Below are 16,114 nucleotides of genomic sequence, written 5' to 3'. Positions count from 1 at the left end.
GTAGTGTCTTCAATAAAATATTAAAATATGCTCATAAAATTAGATCAGATTCACATATAAGATAGCACAGGTAACATGATTATAAATTCCATTTCTTTTCTGCTATTTCTGTATTCTAAAATTGCCATGCACTAAAAAATCTTATATGTAAAAATGTAAAGTAGTGTTTTAAGTTTTTGATTACTGTTATTGATGTACTGTTGGGTAATAGTGGTTAATAAAATTTTTTAATATATTTTACCACAGATTCAACTGCAGATCATTTCAACATTTCACCATGCCAACGAAAGAAAGACTGAGAAAGGCTGCAAAACGTCAAAGACAGCAGGTGATTGAAAAAAAGCAGCAGTCCTCTAACAAAAAGATTTGTCAAGTCAACAAGAAAGCACCGGGTAAGAGAACAAAAACATTCATAAGGAATATTTGCAGTAAAAAAAATATTACTACAGAAAATGTTTCAGTCCAGAAAAAGAGAAACAATTCAAATGGAAAGGAAAGGCCAATCAAAAATGTTACTGCTAGAGCAAGAGATAACTCTGTGCATGATAGTAGAAGGAAACAACAGTTTAGGGACATTCGTAAACGAATGTTCCGCAACAGGATAATTGGCAATTTGTTAAAAAATATTAAGAAAGGTCAACAGAAAGTGGTTTTTTATAAGAGAAAAAAAAAAGTTGAGAAAGTTATTGATCAGGCATTTGAAATTAAACGTAAGTTATTTATTTTGATAATCAATAGAATTAGGAAGCTAAACAAGGCAATTTATGATTTCAAAAGAAATAATAGATGGAAGAGAATAGTTAATCGTAGTAATTTTTGTGAAGTTTTTTCTGGAGAATGGATGCATAGTTCAAGCTGTGAGGCATTTTTTAATGAGGAGAGTTATTTCCAGGATAATGATTTGGTGCATGCAGTTGACACCAGTGGTCGTGCTTATGAAGTGAAAGATGGTTGTCCAGTTGAAAAAGAAAAACTTGTGACAACAGAGGCAGAAGAGGTGTTAGGTAATGAGGTTTTAGGAAGACGTGCTAAGGGTCCTGTGTACACCTGGAAGTGTAGTAGTATTTGCAGTGTGCGACAGGATTCCATCAATTTGCTTTGTGATTTTGTACGGTCATTTAATAAGAAAAGTTTGAAGCAGAAAATAAGGTTGTTGCAAGAATTAGATCCTTGCAGAGTGAGAGAAGTGACAGGTTTGCATGGTCATTCACTGGCTTGTCTTTCCAGGAGAGTATGCCAGAGTGTTTTTCATCATTTCAGGATGCTAGCAGTGCATCATAATAAAGTGAGGAAATTAGTTAGAATGTTGTATTATGCTAAGAGTCCAGCAATTATGCTTAAAAAATTATGTGCTGCTCTTTTGCATGGTTCTGAAATAGATGTGAAGAATATATGTGAAGAAATTGAGTTTTGTTACTTTGGAAGTAAAGAGGAGAATGTTGAAATTGACCAAGAAGAAGCGGGTAATGTGGAAGATAGTGTACAGGTTTCCAGTACAGATAATTTCCAGAGGGAAATTGCCACGTTTCAGGTCAAATCAAGTGAGAGGCCCAATTTCACTTGTGTGTGTTGTCGACGCACTTATTATAAGAATCAGACTAAGTTAGTGGATTTATATGCAAAAAGTGAAAGGGAAAATAATAGTGAATGGAAGGATTTCGCAACATACTTGATGGTAGAAAATTGTTTTGATTTGGGATTGGATCAACGTGTGTGTACTTATTGTTGTTGCAAATTAAATCAAAACCAGATGCCTGCTAGAGCAGTTCATAATAATCTGGAATTGGTTGAGATTCCTTCTGAATTGAAGGATTTAAATACTTATGAATCTATTTTGATTCAAAGTATCCATCCCTTTCAGGCTATTGTAAGAATGGAGCCAAAGACAGGGAAATTGCCTCCATCAGATTTACAGAGAGGATTAAAGGGAAGAGTTGTTTATTTGCCTCTAGATTTGAAGAAAAACATTAACACAATTGGAGTAGAAAAAGTGGACGAGGAACCTCTGGTTATCTTAGTTAATGGGGTTCCGACAAAGAATAAGAAAATATGGCAAGATTTAGTAGATGTTAGGAAAGTTAAAAAGGCAACATTGTATTTGAGAAAAAATAATAAATACTATAAGAATGTATATGTTGCAGAAGAGGAAGTAAGTGAGGAAGAGGATAGCGATTTGTGTGCTGGTCAAATTGAGAAAGTAGAACCCTCTACTAGTGAAGAAATATATGAACATTATAGTGTTCATCCTTTGCATTCCAAGGAAGTCATGGGGAATGCTATTGAGTTGTTTCAAATGAAACAAGCCAAAGGGAGTCCCATTAGTGTTTGGGAGGAAAGTTTGGAAGCTCGGTGTTTCCCACAGCTTTTTCCAACAGGTCAGGGAGGAAGATATGATGAGCGACCTCATCAAATTCCTGCTTCTGAATACCGGACTTTGCGATTGTATGCAGGAGATGCTAGGTTTCGACAATGCATTCCTTATTTGTTTCATCTCCTGTTTGAAAGCGATCTGTCTGGACTGTCATATGCAGTGAACCACATCTTGAAAAGTGGTATACACATGCAAAACATCTCGGCAAGTGACTTTATGGATAAAGTCAATGTCCAAGACAGTATTATGGATTCTCACCTGATTAATCTCATGGCGTGTCAGCGTGGTACTAATGAGTACTGGTACCGTCGTCATGGTGATTTAAAATGTATGCTGAGGAACTTAGGTACTCCCACATGGTTCCTCACTCTGAGCTGTGCCGAGTATGGCTGGGAAGACTTACTTGAATTTCTACGAGAGGCAAATGCTAACGTAGAAAACATCGAATTCAAGACACCCGGAGAACTGTGCTCTTTGGATCCAGTCAATGTATGTAGGTACTTCAATCATAGATTTGAAGCTATGATGTCTTTCATCATGAATAAGAAGAATCCACCTCTTGGAGAGGTGTTGGATTTCTTCTGGAGAAAGGAGTACCAAGCAAGAGGTGCTCCTCATATACATATGTTGCTGTGGATCAAGGATGCACCTAAATTTGGAACGGATCCAGAAGACTCAGTGATGAGTTTTATACAACAGTATTCTACGTGTGCTGTTCCAAACGCAAAGGAGAAGAAAAGCCTAAGAGAAAAAGTTCTGCGTTTCCAAAGCCATCGATGTGGAAAGTACTGTCGTCGTAAATTCCGAAACAAGGACAAGTTCTACACCAAATGTCGTTTCGGTTTTCCACGACCGGTGATTTCTAAAGGAAGAGTAAACAGTTTGATGTCTTTGCTGCGACATAATGTGATGAAGAAATCACCTAAAAACACATACAATTTGAAGAGGAACGAAGAGTCCAAGTACATCAACGACTACAACCCGGTGATTTTGTCCATGTGGAATGCTAACATGGATATACAGTTTGTGGCTGATAACTGTATGGCTGTGGCTCGGTATGTGACGTCTTACATCACCAAAAAAGAGAAGACAGAATTGAAGGATATGTGGGAGGACATTTCCCATGAAAAGAGCCTCAGCAAGAAGTTGTACAGTTTCAGTCTGAAGATGTTGTCGCATCGAGAAATCGGAGCGTACGAATGTTCTGACCGGTTGTCTTCAGCAAATCTCTATGCCAAGTCCAGGAGTATCATTTGGGCGAGTCTTGGTCTTGCTGCAACGCGTAATCGAGTTCTCAAACCTGTGCGGGAAATTGAGTATTTGGCGGAAAAGGAGCCAAACAGTACCGACATTTTGAAGACCAACATGTTGGATACATATTATCCAAATCGAAGCAGTCACGTCGAGAATGTTTGTCTATATGAGGTTCTGCAAAATTACATATTCAAGAGGAACATCAAAGAAGATACTGAGAAAGGAGTGTATGCTGTAATAGGAAGTGAGGGATGTCTGGTCAAGCAAAGAAAATGCCACTTGGTAAACCATCGAAAATTGAGTGGCGAATCTCCTGAAAAAAAGGAGTTTTTCTATTTAGCACTTTTGCAACTTTTCAAGCCTTGGCATGCAGAAGAGGAACTGCTTGGAGATTTTCTCTGTTACGAAGACTCTTTCAATGCCGCCAAGGAGACCATAGAATGTCCTGCTTTTCCCAAATATGTACAAATGTTGAATGCGGAAATTGAGCAGGAAGCAATGATTGCAGCCGAGATTGCCAGAGACAGTTCTCAGGACAGTCAGAGTTCTGCTTCATTGAGTCAGGATCCACTAGGAGGACCTGTTATCGAAAATGAAGCTGCCACTGCTATGAATGAAGTGGAAAGAGCCATGGCACATGCTCAGGAGGATGCGGTTAACTTAGAAGAGTTGGAAAGACAACTCAACGTTGAGCAGAGGAAAATATATGACGAAGTTACCATGCAAATTGATCATGGATTAAGTCATGACAAGAAAGAGTGCTCATGTACGTCGTTGAAGCCTGTCCGACTGTACGTGAGTGGAGAAGCGGGAACTGGAAAAAGTTTCCTCATTAAAGCAATTTCATGCTATTTGCAGGAAAGGACAGAGTCATCGCTGTCTTGTGTTGTCACCGCTCCAACTGGACTGGCAGCACATAACATTAAAGGGATTACTTTACATCGTTTACTGATGCTGCCAGTGGAGCATGACAACAAATTACAATATCACAAGCTATCTGGAGATGCTTGTTTTGAAGTTTCAAGAATCTTGAGGAAAATGAAACTTCTTATCATTGACGAAGTAAGCATGGTTTCCAATGTCATGCTTGCCTTTGTGCATTTGAGAATGCAAGAAGTTCTCAAAACAGAGTATGATGTGTTATTTGGTGGCAAACACATCATTGTTTTCGGAGATCTTCTGCAGCTGACACCAGTGAAAGGGCAACCTGTGTTCAAAATGCTCACGCATGAAGATACCAGGAAGTGCCTAGGCAGCATTGGCAACGTCAATATATGGTTAAACTTCAATTATGCTGAACTGCATGAAAATATGCGTCAGGCGAAGGATGAAGTTTACAAGACTATTCTACAAGATGTTAGAATTGGAAAAGTGACCGAGCATGGGAAAGAAGCTTTACATGCACGATTACTGTCAAATTTATATCCAGAACAAGATGTTGTGCCTGAGAATATTTTTCAGAAAATTACTGAGAAGAAATCTGGAATATGTTTGATGCCAACTCTTGCAGAATGTGCCAAATTCAACAACAAAATGTTGCATTTAGAAAAGCAAGAGATTGTGAAACTGGAAGCTATTGACAGAGTAGAGCATATGGGATCAACAATTATTTTGTCTGAGAATCTGAAAACAAAATTGGATTCATTAGAGAAGAGTATATCTAAAACTGCAGGTTTTGAAAAGACTCTGAATGTGTGCTTGAACTGCCGTATAATTTTAAGAAGGAATTTACATGTTGAAAGAGGTCTGGTAAATGGATCAATGGGTAATGTTGTTGATTTTGTAAAATACCGAAATAGAGATGGAATTGAATTTTTAAAAATTAAATTTGATGGCATTGAGGAAGTACAGCTAATTGGTCGTTGCTCTGCTAGATTTTTGCTTGTAAAAGACTTATATGTTCGCCGTAAGCAGTTTCCTGTTTGCTTGGCATATGCGGTGACAATCCATAAATCGCAAGGTTTAAGTGTAGACAGTGCATTGGTGAATATTGGCAGTTCTGTGTTCAAGGAGGGTATGGCATATGTGGCATTGTCACGAGTTAGAACTTTATCGGGATTGTACTTGATTGAGTGTGATGTCACAAGCATTTGTGCGGATCTAGATTGTGTTAAGGAATACAATAGGTTAAGAAGAGAGTATGCGCCACATTTGCCTCAATATCCTTTGTTTGAGAAACGTGTGGTAGGCCGGAAACGAAGAAATGTAACCAATACTGGGGAGGTTGTAGCAAAAAGACGAAAAGTCGATGAACCTGAAATTATAAGCAGAAACAAAAAGAATTCTGTTGAAGATGTTGTTGGTTTTCAATTTGAAAACAGTTCTGGTGTCAACTGCTATGCTAATGTAGTGGTTAATGTTTTGTTTTCTCTAGAAAATGTAAAAGAAGAGATTGTGGTCAATTCTGATCAAAGATTTTGCAGTTTGTTAAATTCTGTGTTAGAGAAATGTAGCACTGATAGAACAAACATAGAAAGTGTGTCTGAAATTCGAAATCTGTTAGACAGATGTTCAGGCCAAACACAATTCTCTCAAAATATTCAGCAAGATTGTCAGGAGTTTTTAATGTATATGCTTGATGTATTGCATGCTGAAGGTGTAGATGTAGATCAGCTGTTTGGGCTTTCTTATCAATGGCAGCATGACTGCGAGAACTGTATGGTATCAAGTACTACTAGTGTAGACTCAGAAAGATTTATATATTTAACTTTGCCAGACAGTAAATCAGTCTCCTTTAATAAGCTAGTAAAAGCAGCTGATCACAACATGGAGTGTAGCCAATGTAAATCTGAAATGATGTCCACATTATTTATACGAACATATGGCCAGTATGTCATTTTAATGTTCCAACGATGTAGGCCTGATGGAACAAAATTGACAACTTTAATAAAAAATGTTGTGGCTTCGCAGTTGTCAATATCAGGAAGGACTTTTGTAACTGCAGCAATTATATATCATGACGGTCCTTCAATAACATCAGGACATTACACAGCTTATTTAAAGTCTAGAAATGGCTGGTCATTTTGCAATGATTCTGTTTTAATTTTCAAAAAAAAATTGCCGTATGACCTTAAAAACTCTTACCTGGTGTTTTTAAAACCAAAATTTTAGGGAAAGAATCTCGGGATGTGCTCTGTGGAATTTCAAGAAGTTCTAATGGCTCCTACACGATTTGGCCTTGAGGATAAGTGTAGTTCAGAGACATAACTTCTAACCATAAGACTGGACGTCATGGAGAAATAAGTGCACTTTGAATGAGTTCAGAAAAACTATTTCTTTTTATAAGCTAATTGAAGCAGCCAATCAAAACATAGAGTAGAGGGAATGTAAGTCTGCAATGCTGTCTACTGTTTTACATTGCTTTGTGATTAAAAGTGATGTAGAGAATTAAATAATTGTAGTAGTCATAGAGGTAGTGTACGTCTGCTTCATAGTAAGCAGTATCAGTGTCATAGGAAATGTAGAACATGACTGAGCAAGAAGGGGAAGAAATTACTATTCCAGGATTGTGAAAATGATCTTCAACATTTTAATTCTGAAAGTTGCAGAAATGCCAAATGACGGGATTGGCTTACAAGAAATCCAAGAGTTATAAATGGCTCTGACAAGATTTGGCTTTGTGGAAACTTGTGGTAGAGAGCAAGAAGTCATTTATTGCATGTAACATGTTTTTAAAAACGAAGGAGGTTTTCTTTCAGAAAGTGGCGGGCTGAAAGTAATAACAGCACAACAGAGTGTAAGCTGTTCATAGGACATCCTTTGACGTCATGGAAAGTAAGTTAACTTTAAGGAGTTCTGAATTCTGATTTGTTATGTTGTATGGGTTTTTTAAACACAATCATTTTGATTGTGTTTTTTTTTACCCGCTGTTATATGATGAATACCTTCAAGTCACTGTTTTTAGTGAATTTTGATACATTCTGAGAACAGCAAAAATAAACCATTTAACATGTATAATTAATTCTGTACTGTTTGCATTTATGATGTATATGTAGAACTCTGTAGGACGCATGGAGAAGGTGAGGCTTCTGTAAGTGTCAAAGTTGTTGCATGCAGTGCTGCACTTCTGCGTACTCTTTCATATGCTGGACTACATCTGCACAATGAGATACCTAAGCAAAGGAAACACAAGTGATGTGATTGTGAAATGAGCAAAAGAAATTGCACGTATTTCAATTACATCACCTGTGTTTCCTATCATTACGAATCACATTGTGCAGATCAAGTTTAGGTCTGTCCAGGGAAACATAGGAGGTTTGGACTTTGTTCAAGAGTGCAGTGGACATGACTCACTTCATTGGTAGACCTTCACATGTATTATGTCCTCTATTCTCTTCAACAACTCGAAATTTCATCTGCAACCCTGAGTAGGCCTCACCTCAAACAAACCTCTGGATAGGACACATCTTATTGGCATCCTGAAGCAATCATTTAAAATGTTAGTGTCTTGCGACACTTTTCTGAGACAACAGCAATGCAAAAGATGCACCATGTTTTAAGATAGGCCTCACTTCATCTGCATCAAGATACTGTTAGTTTAAAATGTATATCTTTAGGACTGTGTAGGGGGCCTGGAGAAGCAGAAGCTTCTGTAAGTGTCAAAGTTGTTGAAAAACTGTTTGTCCTTCAATCTTTTCCCTTGTCTTTTGTAATTTTTAAATACATGTTTTAATATTTTTCAAATGTTTGTTCTCTCTTTCACAGATTGAAAGTATAAAAACAAAAAGTGAGTAATTTAACGACAATTATAAGGTAAATGTTTTGTACTCTTTTCGTTACATTTCTATCACATTTAACTTCTATTAGTACCACTGCTTCATTTCTTTAACCCTCAGTTTCCTGCCTTTGCTACTTCCCTCATTCCTTTCTCTATTACCTACTTACTCAACTCCTTCCACTCTTTTTCTCAGTCCCTCTCTTCTCATAGTTCCTCACTCTTGTTCACTCACTCCGTCTCTATTACTCTTAGTGTCTTTGACTGATCACTCTATCACTATTTGTTCATAATGCTTTCTCTGTGTAGTTGAAGCACACTAAGGGGCATATTATGAACACAGCCAATAAAATTATTGCTGTTTTTATTGGCAGAAAACTGGTGCAAAAGTGGTTTTAGCGGCAGTTTTCTGCCGCAAAAGCGGCTTTAGCGACACATTTCTGCCAATAAAAGCTGCAAAACTTTTATTGCCTATGTTGATGATATGGCTCTATGTTAGTTACATTTCTTTGCTGTTTCAATTAATCTTTTTCTGTTATTTTTTGTTTTCTGTTTTCTATTTTTTCTCTCTGTTATTCCCCATGTTTTAATCTTATTTTGAACATTCACTCACATTCTCCAAGAAACTCTTCTTTGTTAATGTTATACTCTCTTTTTTTTTCTATCACTTCCTTATCTATTTTGTTTTTCACAATTATACCCTCTTCCGTCTTTTCTTCGGTAAATAGATCTATTAAACAGTATCTCTTCTTTACTCCCTATAGCTGTCTTTCTTTTAACATCACTCTCTGTTTACTTTCCTTATACTTACTCTTTTTAAAAAAAAAAATGTTTTGGGTTAGCTCCCGGTCCGCGTACCGGGAAGCTAGCCGGGAAGCGAACCAAAAGAAATAGAGCTTGCCAGAGTGCTAAACATTCTAGCAATTTTTTTTGAAAGGGGAGGTAGTTCTGAAAAGAACTTTTTTTTTAAATATTTTTGTTGTTTTATATTTTTTTTTTATTTTTTGAATTTTTTTTGTTTTTTTTGTATTTTTTGAACGATTTTATATTTTTTTGGGTTTTTTTGGGGGGGGAAACAACAAAAAACAGGCATTGAAAAGGGCTCAACAGGAGCAAAAAAAAAATTACTGGGGGCGGTTAGGGCAATTATGATGTTCATAAGCCAGGTTGATAGCATTTATACTCATATTACCACATGCTATCAACGCACCACAGTGCATACAAGTATGTTTCATGTGGCCAAAATTCTCTTGTATGTTTAGCACAGTTTCCCGTGCCTCTGCTGGTGTCAATGAAATTGACGATCTTGATCTGGCCACAGGAGCTGATGTTGGATTTTCCTCCAAATCCCGTATTTCCGCCCGGCTGTAATTAAGTGGATGCTTCCTGGTCATGTGCCTATGCATAGTATAGTTCCCATAACTATACTTCTTATCCGTCCCTCTTGATAATTTATCTTTGCAGATGAGGCAGGTGACATACCTCGCATTCACTTTTTTTTGGCCAGGAGGGATTGAATAAAACTGCCAGATGAAACTGGGTTTCTTATGGGAAACCCGGGGCAACTCTTCTAAGAACTGTGGTTCTTCTCCCTCCTCTTCCTCCATTTCTTCCTCTTCCTCCTCTGTGTTGGTCATGACCTGGGGAGGTGGTCCTCTCTTCCCATGAGGAGGTGGAGGTGGTGGTGGGGGTGCACCAGCTGAAGCAACTACTGAAGCCATTTCTGAAGTATTAATAAAGGTCTTCCTCTCACAATGATGAAAGTCAGAGTGAGGAAAGAAGGAGGGGTTTTCATCATTTGGGAAAAACAATAGTTCTCAACCAATGAAAAGTGTTATTTTTAGGTCACCTGACCTAGCCTTACATGATTATGAAACCAAAAGTGAAATGAACCAATGAAAAGTTTTATTAACAAGTCACATGACCTCTCACGCTCATGTTACGCGCTGCGGAACGCGCCCCGGTTAGCTTCCAGGTCGCTGCGCTTCGCGCCTCGGTCCGCGCCCCGGAGCACTTCCGGGTGCGCTAACGCGGTACGTCACAAGACGCATTACGCGGCAACGCGATACATCGTGCTTTCGCGACGCGCCGCGGATCGCTTCCGGGGAGCTGCGTTTCGCGCCTCGGTCCGCGCCCCTGGGCACTTCTGGATGCGCTAACGCGGTACGTCATAAGACGCATTACGCGGCAACGCGATACATCGTGCTTTCGCGACGCGCCGCGGATCGCTTCCGGGGAGCTGCGTTTCGCGCCTCGGTCCGCGCCCCTGGGCACTTCTGGGTGCGCTAACGCGGTACGTCATAAGACGCATTACGCGGCAACGCGATACGTCGCGCTTTCGCGACGCGTCACAATGTTGATTTCTTACCGGTTCGCGGACCGGGTCGCGGCATCAATTTGAGCTAACGGAAAGCTTTCCGGTTCGCGGACCGGGAGCGAAACAAAAAAAATATTTAAAAAAAATTATTAATAAACATATCAAATATATTTTTGGATTTAAAGAAGAATACATTTTACAGCTATAGATATTAGCTTTTAAAAAACCAATGAAATTCACTGAAAAAACCATAGGTTATAGACCATATATAGTTAGGAATTAGCATTTACAAAACCTTGAAAATTCACTGAAAAAACCATAGGTTATACACCATATATAGTTAGGAATTAGCATTTAAAAAACCTTATTTTACTCACACAAAACCATTGAAATTCCATATATAGTTATAGAACCTTGCATTGGCTACCAGTAGCCAACAGGATAAAATTCAAAGCTTTGACACTTGCGTTCAGATCTCTGTATGGCTCCTGCCCACAATACCTGAAAAACCGCCTTCCTAGATACTATCAAAGCCGTGCACTACGATCCAATGACCGTGTCCAACTGGTCATCCCGCGGGCAAAGAAGGCCCGGCTAGGCGGTCGGACCTTTTCAGCCAACGTCTCCGCTCTGTGGAACTCCCTGCCACAAGTTATTCAACAGGCCCCCTCCGAACCCTGCTTTAGGAAATTGCTAAAGACCTGGCTTTTCACCCAGCCATGCTAGCTCTCCTATTCTGTATGCCTAAGGTTATCAGTGATCTACTAGCGCCGGGACACCTCCTCGCGAGGTAGCTGTTCGCGCTGTATAAAATCCAGTATTATTATTATTATTATTATTATTGTACTAACTATATATCGCGCACCCGGAATCCACTGCTGATCATGTCACATATTACATCATTCATGACATGGTCAGTGACATCACTGATGACATCACTGATGACATCTCAAATGACATCACTGATAACATCACTGATGACATCTCAAATGACATCACTGATGACAACATCCAGTGACTGTATTTTTCTGTAAAGTTAAAATATGTCTTACATATTTAAGAATGAGTGGATGTATAAGTGTCTGGATGAAGGATTTAGTAGGTGCATGACTGACTGTATGAATGAGTGATTAAATGTGTCTCACTGAGTGCATGGGTTAGTGACTAAACTGTCTTAATTTGTGCATCATTATGTCTGTTGTTCTGAAAACTGCTGCATGTGTTGATCATTAGCTATACGAGAGGCTATATGTGTTGATCAGTAGCTATATGAGTAACTATATGGGTTATTGATTGGTTGCCCAAGTATTTGTATGGGAGACTGAGTGTGTGTGTGGGTGGCTGGGAGGTGTATGACTCTGTGCATAGATGTGTGAGCAGTTGATTCACTAGATGTATGGGTTCAAAAGTGCATGTGGAAACAGCTGTATGGGCGGTTGACTGTGTGCATCAGTGTATTGGTGAGTGAATGGATATCTCAGTGCTACATGTCAAAGTAAGTACATATGTAAAACACAGTACATGTGAGAGTTGACATATATAAATAACTGTGCAAAAGAGCCAGTGAATGTGTGAGTGGCTGTATGGATCATTGTGAACTTGTATCAGGGATTGTATAAGAGAGTAAATATGTGTTAGTATATGTTTGAATAAGTAAGGTGTGTATAACTGTATAGTTGAGGAAATGGAGGTGTGATTGATTCTTTGCATGACTGAGTAGGTGTGTGAGTAACTCCATGGATGAGTGACAGTCTGTGAGTGTCTGTTTACACTGAGTGTGTCTAAGGTTATATTAGAGTCTGAAGAGCTTCATCGTATTATCACATGAATGATGTCATCAGTGATGTGATCAGTAATGTCAAATGAGATGTCATCAGTGATGTCATCAGTGATGTCATTTGAGATGTCATCAGTGATGTCATCAGTGATGTCACTGACCATGTCATGAATGATGTAATATGTGACATGATCAGCAGTGGATTGCGGGTGCGCGATATATAGTTAGTACAACTAACTATATATGGAATTTCAATGGTTTTGTGTGAGTAAAATAAGGTTTTTTAAATGCTAATTCCTAACTATATATGGTGTATAACCTATGGTTTTTTCAGTGAATTTTCAAGGTTTTGTAAATGCTAATTCCTAACTATATATGGTCTATAACCTATGGTTTTTTCAGTGAATATATATATATATATATATATATATATATATATATATATATATATATATAAATATAACTGCTCCCAACTTCGTACTTTCCACCACAAAACACAAGCACTCACGGTGGCGAGCTCTAAGATTTTATTACGAGCTCACGGTGTCCAGACTTGTTTCGGCATTCGCCTTTGTCGATGGTAACATGGCGTCGCCGAAACGGCAGTTTTTTATGTTTACAATTCAAGGACATAGTGAAAGGACCAAACAATCATTACCATGGCCGCCATCTTAGACTATGCAAACATTGCTACGTCTTATGCTAGATAACATCTCTGCAAGCCACGGCAAAAGTTAATGCAGGTAACATTTTTCATTTATCATTTTACACATTTTATACATAGTGCCCATGGATGGGCCTGCTCAAAATTGTTCGTACTGTTGCCCTTGATGGGCCACCCTCAATACCTGCATTTCAAGTAATACTGCTCTTAGATGAGCATATAAAAGTTCATGTCCACAATGTCCCGATTAACCATCAAACCATTTCGAAATTCTCAATTATCACATAATAAAAAGATGAAACAAAGATACATTCTACAAAAATTCTAAAAAAATTCTACAAAAATAGTCCCTTATCATCCTTATATCAACAAATTCCAGTTTAAGTCTATATTCATGGCCAATTACTCCCCTAAATGTACAGCCAGTTCCTCATGTGAATTTAGTCCTCCAGGTGTCTTCTTATTGAGATCAATAACGTACCTGGACTCTAGCCTCCTAAGGGTCATCAATCTGTCACCCCCCCTAGGATTCAGGGGTACGTGATCCAAGCAAAAATATGTTTGGAGATTTCTATCTCCTTTGTGTAGTGCCTTGAAATGACGTGCCACAGGGTATGTTAAATCACCATTATTAATGTCCCTAGCATGTTCTAGTAACCTGACTTTGGTTTGGTGGATAGTGCTGCCCACATATTTGAGCCCACATGGGCCTTGCAGGCAGTACACTGTATATGGAGTAGTGCAAGTCAGGAATTTCTTTATTTCTTTAGGCTGCCTCATTCCTGGTACTTGATATGTTGCAACTTTTTTACTCCCCACACAAGCCTTGCACTTCTTACAGGGATGGAATCCCTTCAAATCCTTCTCAAAGCCCTTCAGTTCTTTTTTCCCCATAAAGCTGTTAGTAAGGCTATCCCTAAGGGACCTGGCTTTATGAAACGTTATCAGGGGTCTTCTCGGAATGCCATTCCGATCACTGGATCCATTTGGAGTAGACTCCAATGCTTCCCAAACATGGATCTTAGCTTAAAGGCATCCTTAGAGAAGGTGGTAATCATCCCAAAACCCCTCTTATCATCTTCCTCTTTATTCTCTTTGGTGCCCATTTTTAGAAGCTTCTCCCTCTCTATGGAGTCGACTCTAGTCTTAGCTCCCTCCAAAGTCTGTACACTGTATCCCCGTCTACGGATTCTTCCAATACTCTCACCCGCATATTTTTTTAAATCTGTTTCTCTTGTATTATTCCATTTTATGCTTAGCAGTTCTCCGTAGGGGATACTGTTTATCAACCTAGGCGGATGCCCACTGCGGGGGCGAAGCAGGTTCCCATGGCAGTCCCTGACACTGCTTAAAGTGCTGGCTCTCAAATATGAAGATATTGTTATGCAGACAAAATCTCAAAAACTCTAACTACATGTTGTTGTGCTCTGAGTATTTAGCTTCTCTATTTCTCAGAAAAAAACTGTGTTGCCTCTATACCTTGCAAATGTGATATACATGTGTACAGGATTGTAATATCCATAGCTATCATCAAATCCCCTTCTCTCCAAGTCACTTTCTCCAATTTCCCCCAAAAATCTTTCGTATCCTTAGTATATGACTTTAAATTGACCACAAAGTCTGATAAAAAATAATCAATGTACACTGAAACATGTTCCAACAGACTCTGGGAATTGGTGCACCTTGGTGCAACTTTGGAGCAAGCATATATATACACACACACACACACACACACACATATATATATATATATATATATATATATATATATATATATATATATTTATATATATATATATATATATATATATATATATATATATATATATTTATATATTTATTTATATATATACACCAGGGCTATCTTCTTCTCTCGAAGTAGAAGAGGCGACACTGCTGGGATTAAAAACAACCATTTATTTGAACAGGCATGACCCATTTCGGAGTTCAACCTTTATCAAATGCCTTTAAGTTTAAAAAGTTCCTCTGGTGCTGGCAGCTTCTAAGTAAGTCTCTTATTGGCTCAATCACTGAAGTAGTGTTGAGTGCACCTGGAAAACGTTGCACGGAATCACCGATGTCTCCACTATTTGAACTGCATTACCTAGCATGCAGTGTATCCATCTTGCTGGTTGGTGGTTCCGTTCAGTTGGTATTCACTTTATGTTCCCAATTGGAAAGCCGACTAGTAACGTAGCCAGATTGAAGCTGTGGCACTTGTATAGGGCTAGATGGAGTTCGCATCCCTCACTCCCAGCCTCACAGTTCCATTGGCAGCAGAGTCGGAGACATCGGTGAAGTAACGACGTCTCTCCATGAAGGTATGGACTGCCATTTGGCAGCATTCTGTTGTCTCCGTTGTGCGAGGCGGTCCGGGAAAGAACCATTGACTCCCTTCTTAGGACACTTGCAGTAGGGCCATCCTCGCGTGTCAATGGGAACACACAATATATACCAGGGCTATCTTCTTCTCTCGAAGTAGAAGAGGCGACACTGCGGGATTAAAAACAACCATTTATTTAAACAGGCATGACGCGTTTCGGAGTTCAAGCTTTATCAAATGCCTTTAAGTTTAAAAAGTTCCTCTGGTGCTGGCAGCTTCTAAGTAAGTCTCTTATTGGCTCAATCACTGAAGTAGTGTTGAGTGCACCTGGAAAACGTTGCACGGAATCACAGATGTCTCCACTATTTGGACTGCATTACCCAGCATGATGTGTATCCATCTTTCTGGTTGGTGGTTCCATTCAGTCGGTATTCACTTTATGTTCCCAATTGGAAAGCCGACTAGTAACGTAGCCAGATTGAAGCTGTGGCACTTGTACAGGGCTAGATGGAGTTCGCATCCCTCACTCCCAGCCTCACAGTTCCATTGGCAGCAGAGTCGGAGACATCGGTGAAGTAACGACGTCTCTCCATGAAGGTATGTACTGCCATTTGGCAGCATTCTGTTGTCTCCGTTGTGCGAGGCGGTCCGGGAAAGAACCATTGACTCCCTTCTTAGGACACTTGCAGGATTG

Source organism: Lissotriton helveticus, chromosome 2_1, assembly GCF_964261635.1.
Source record: "Lissotriton helveticus chromosome 2_1, aLisHel1.1, whole genome shotgun sequence".
Taxonomy (NCBI): domain Eukaryota; kingdom Metazoa; phylum Chordata; class Amphibia; order Caudata; family Salamandridae; genus Lissotriton; species Lissotriton helveticus.
This window is presented reverse-complemented; position numbering follows the sequence as displayed.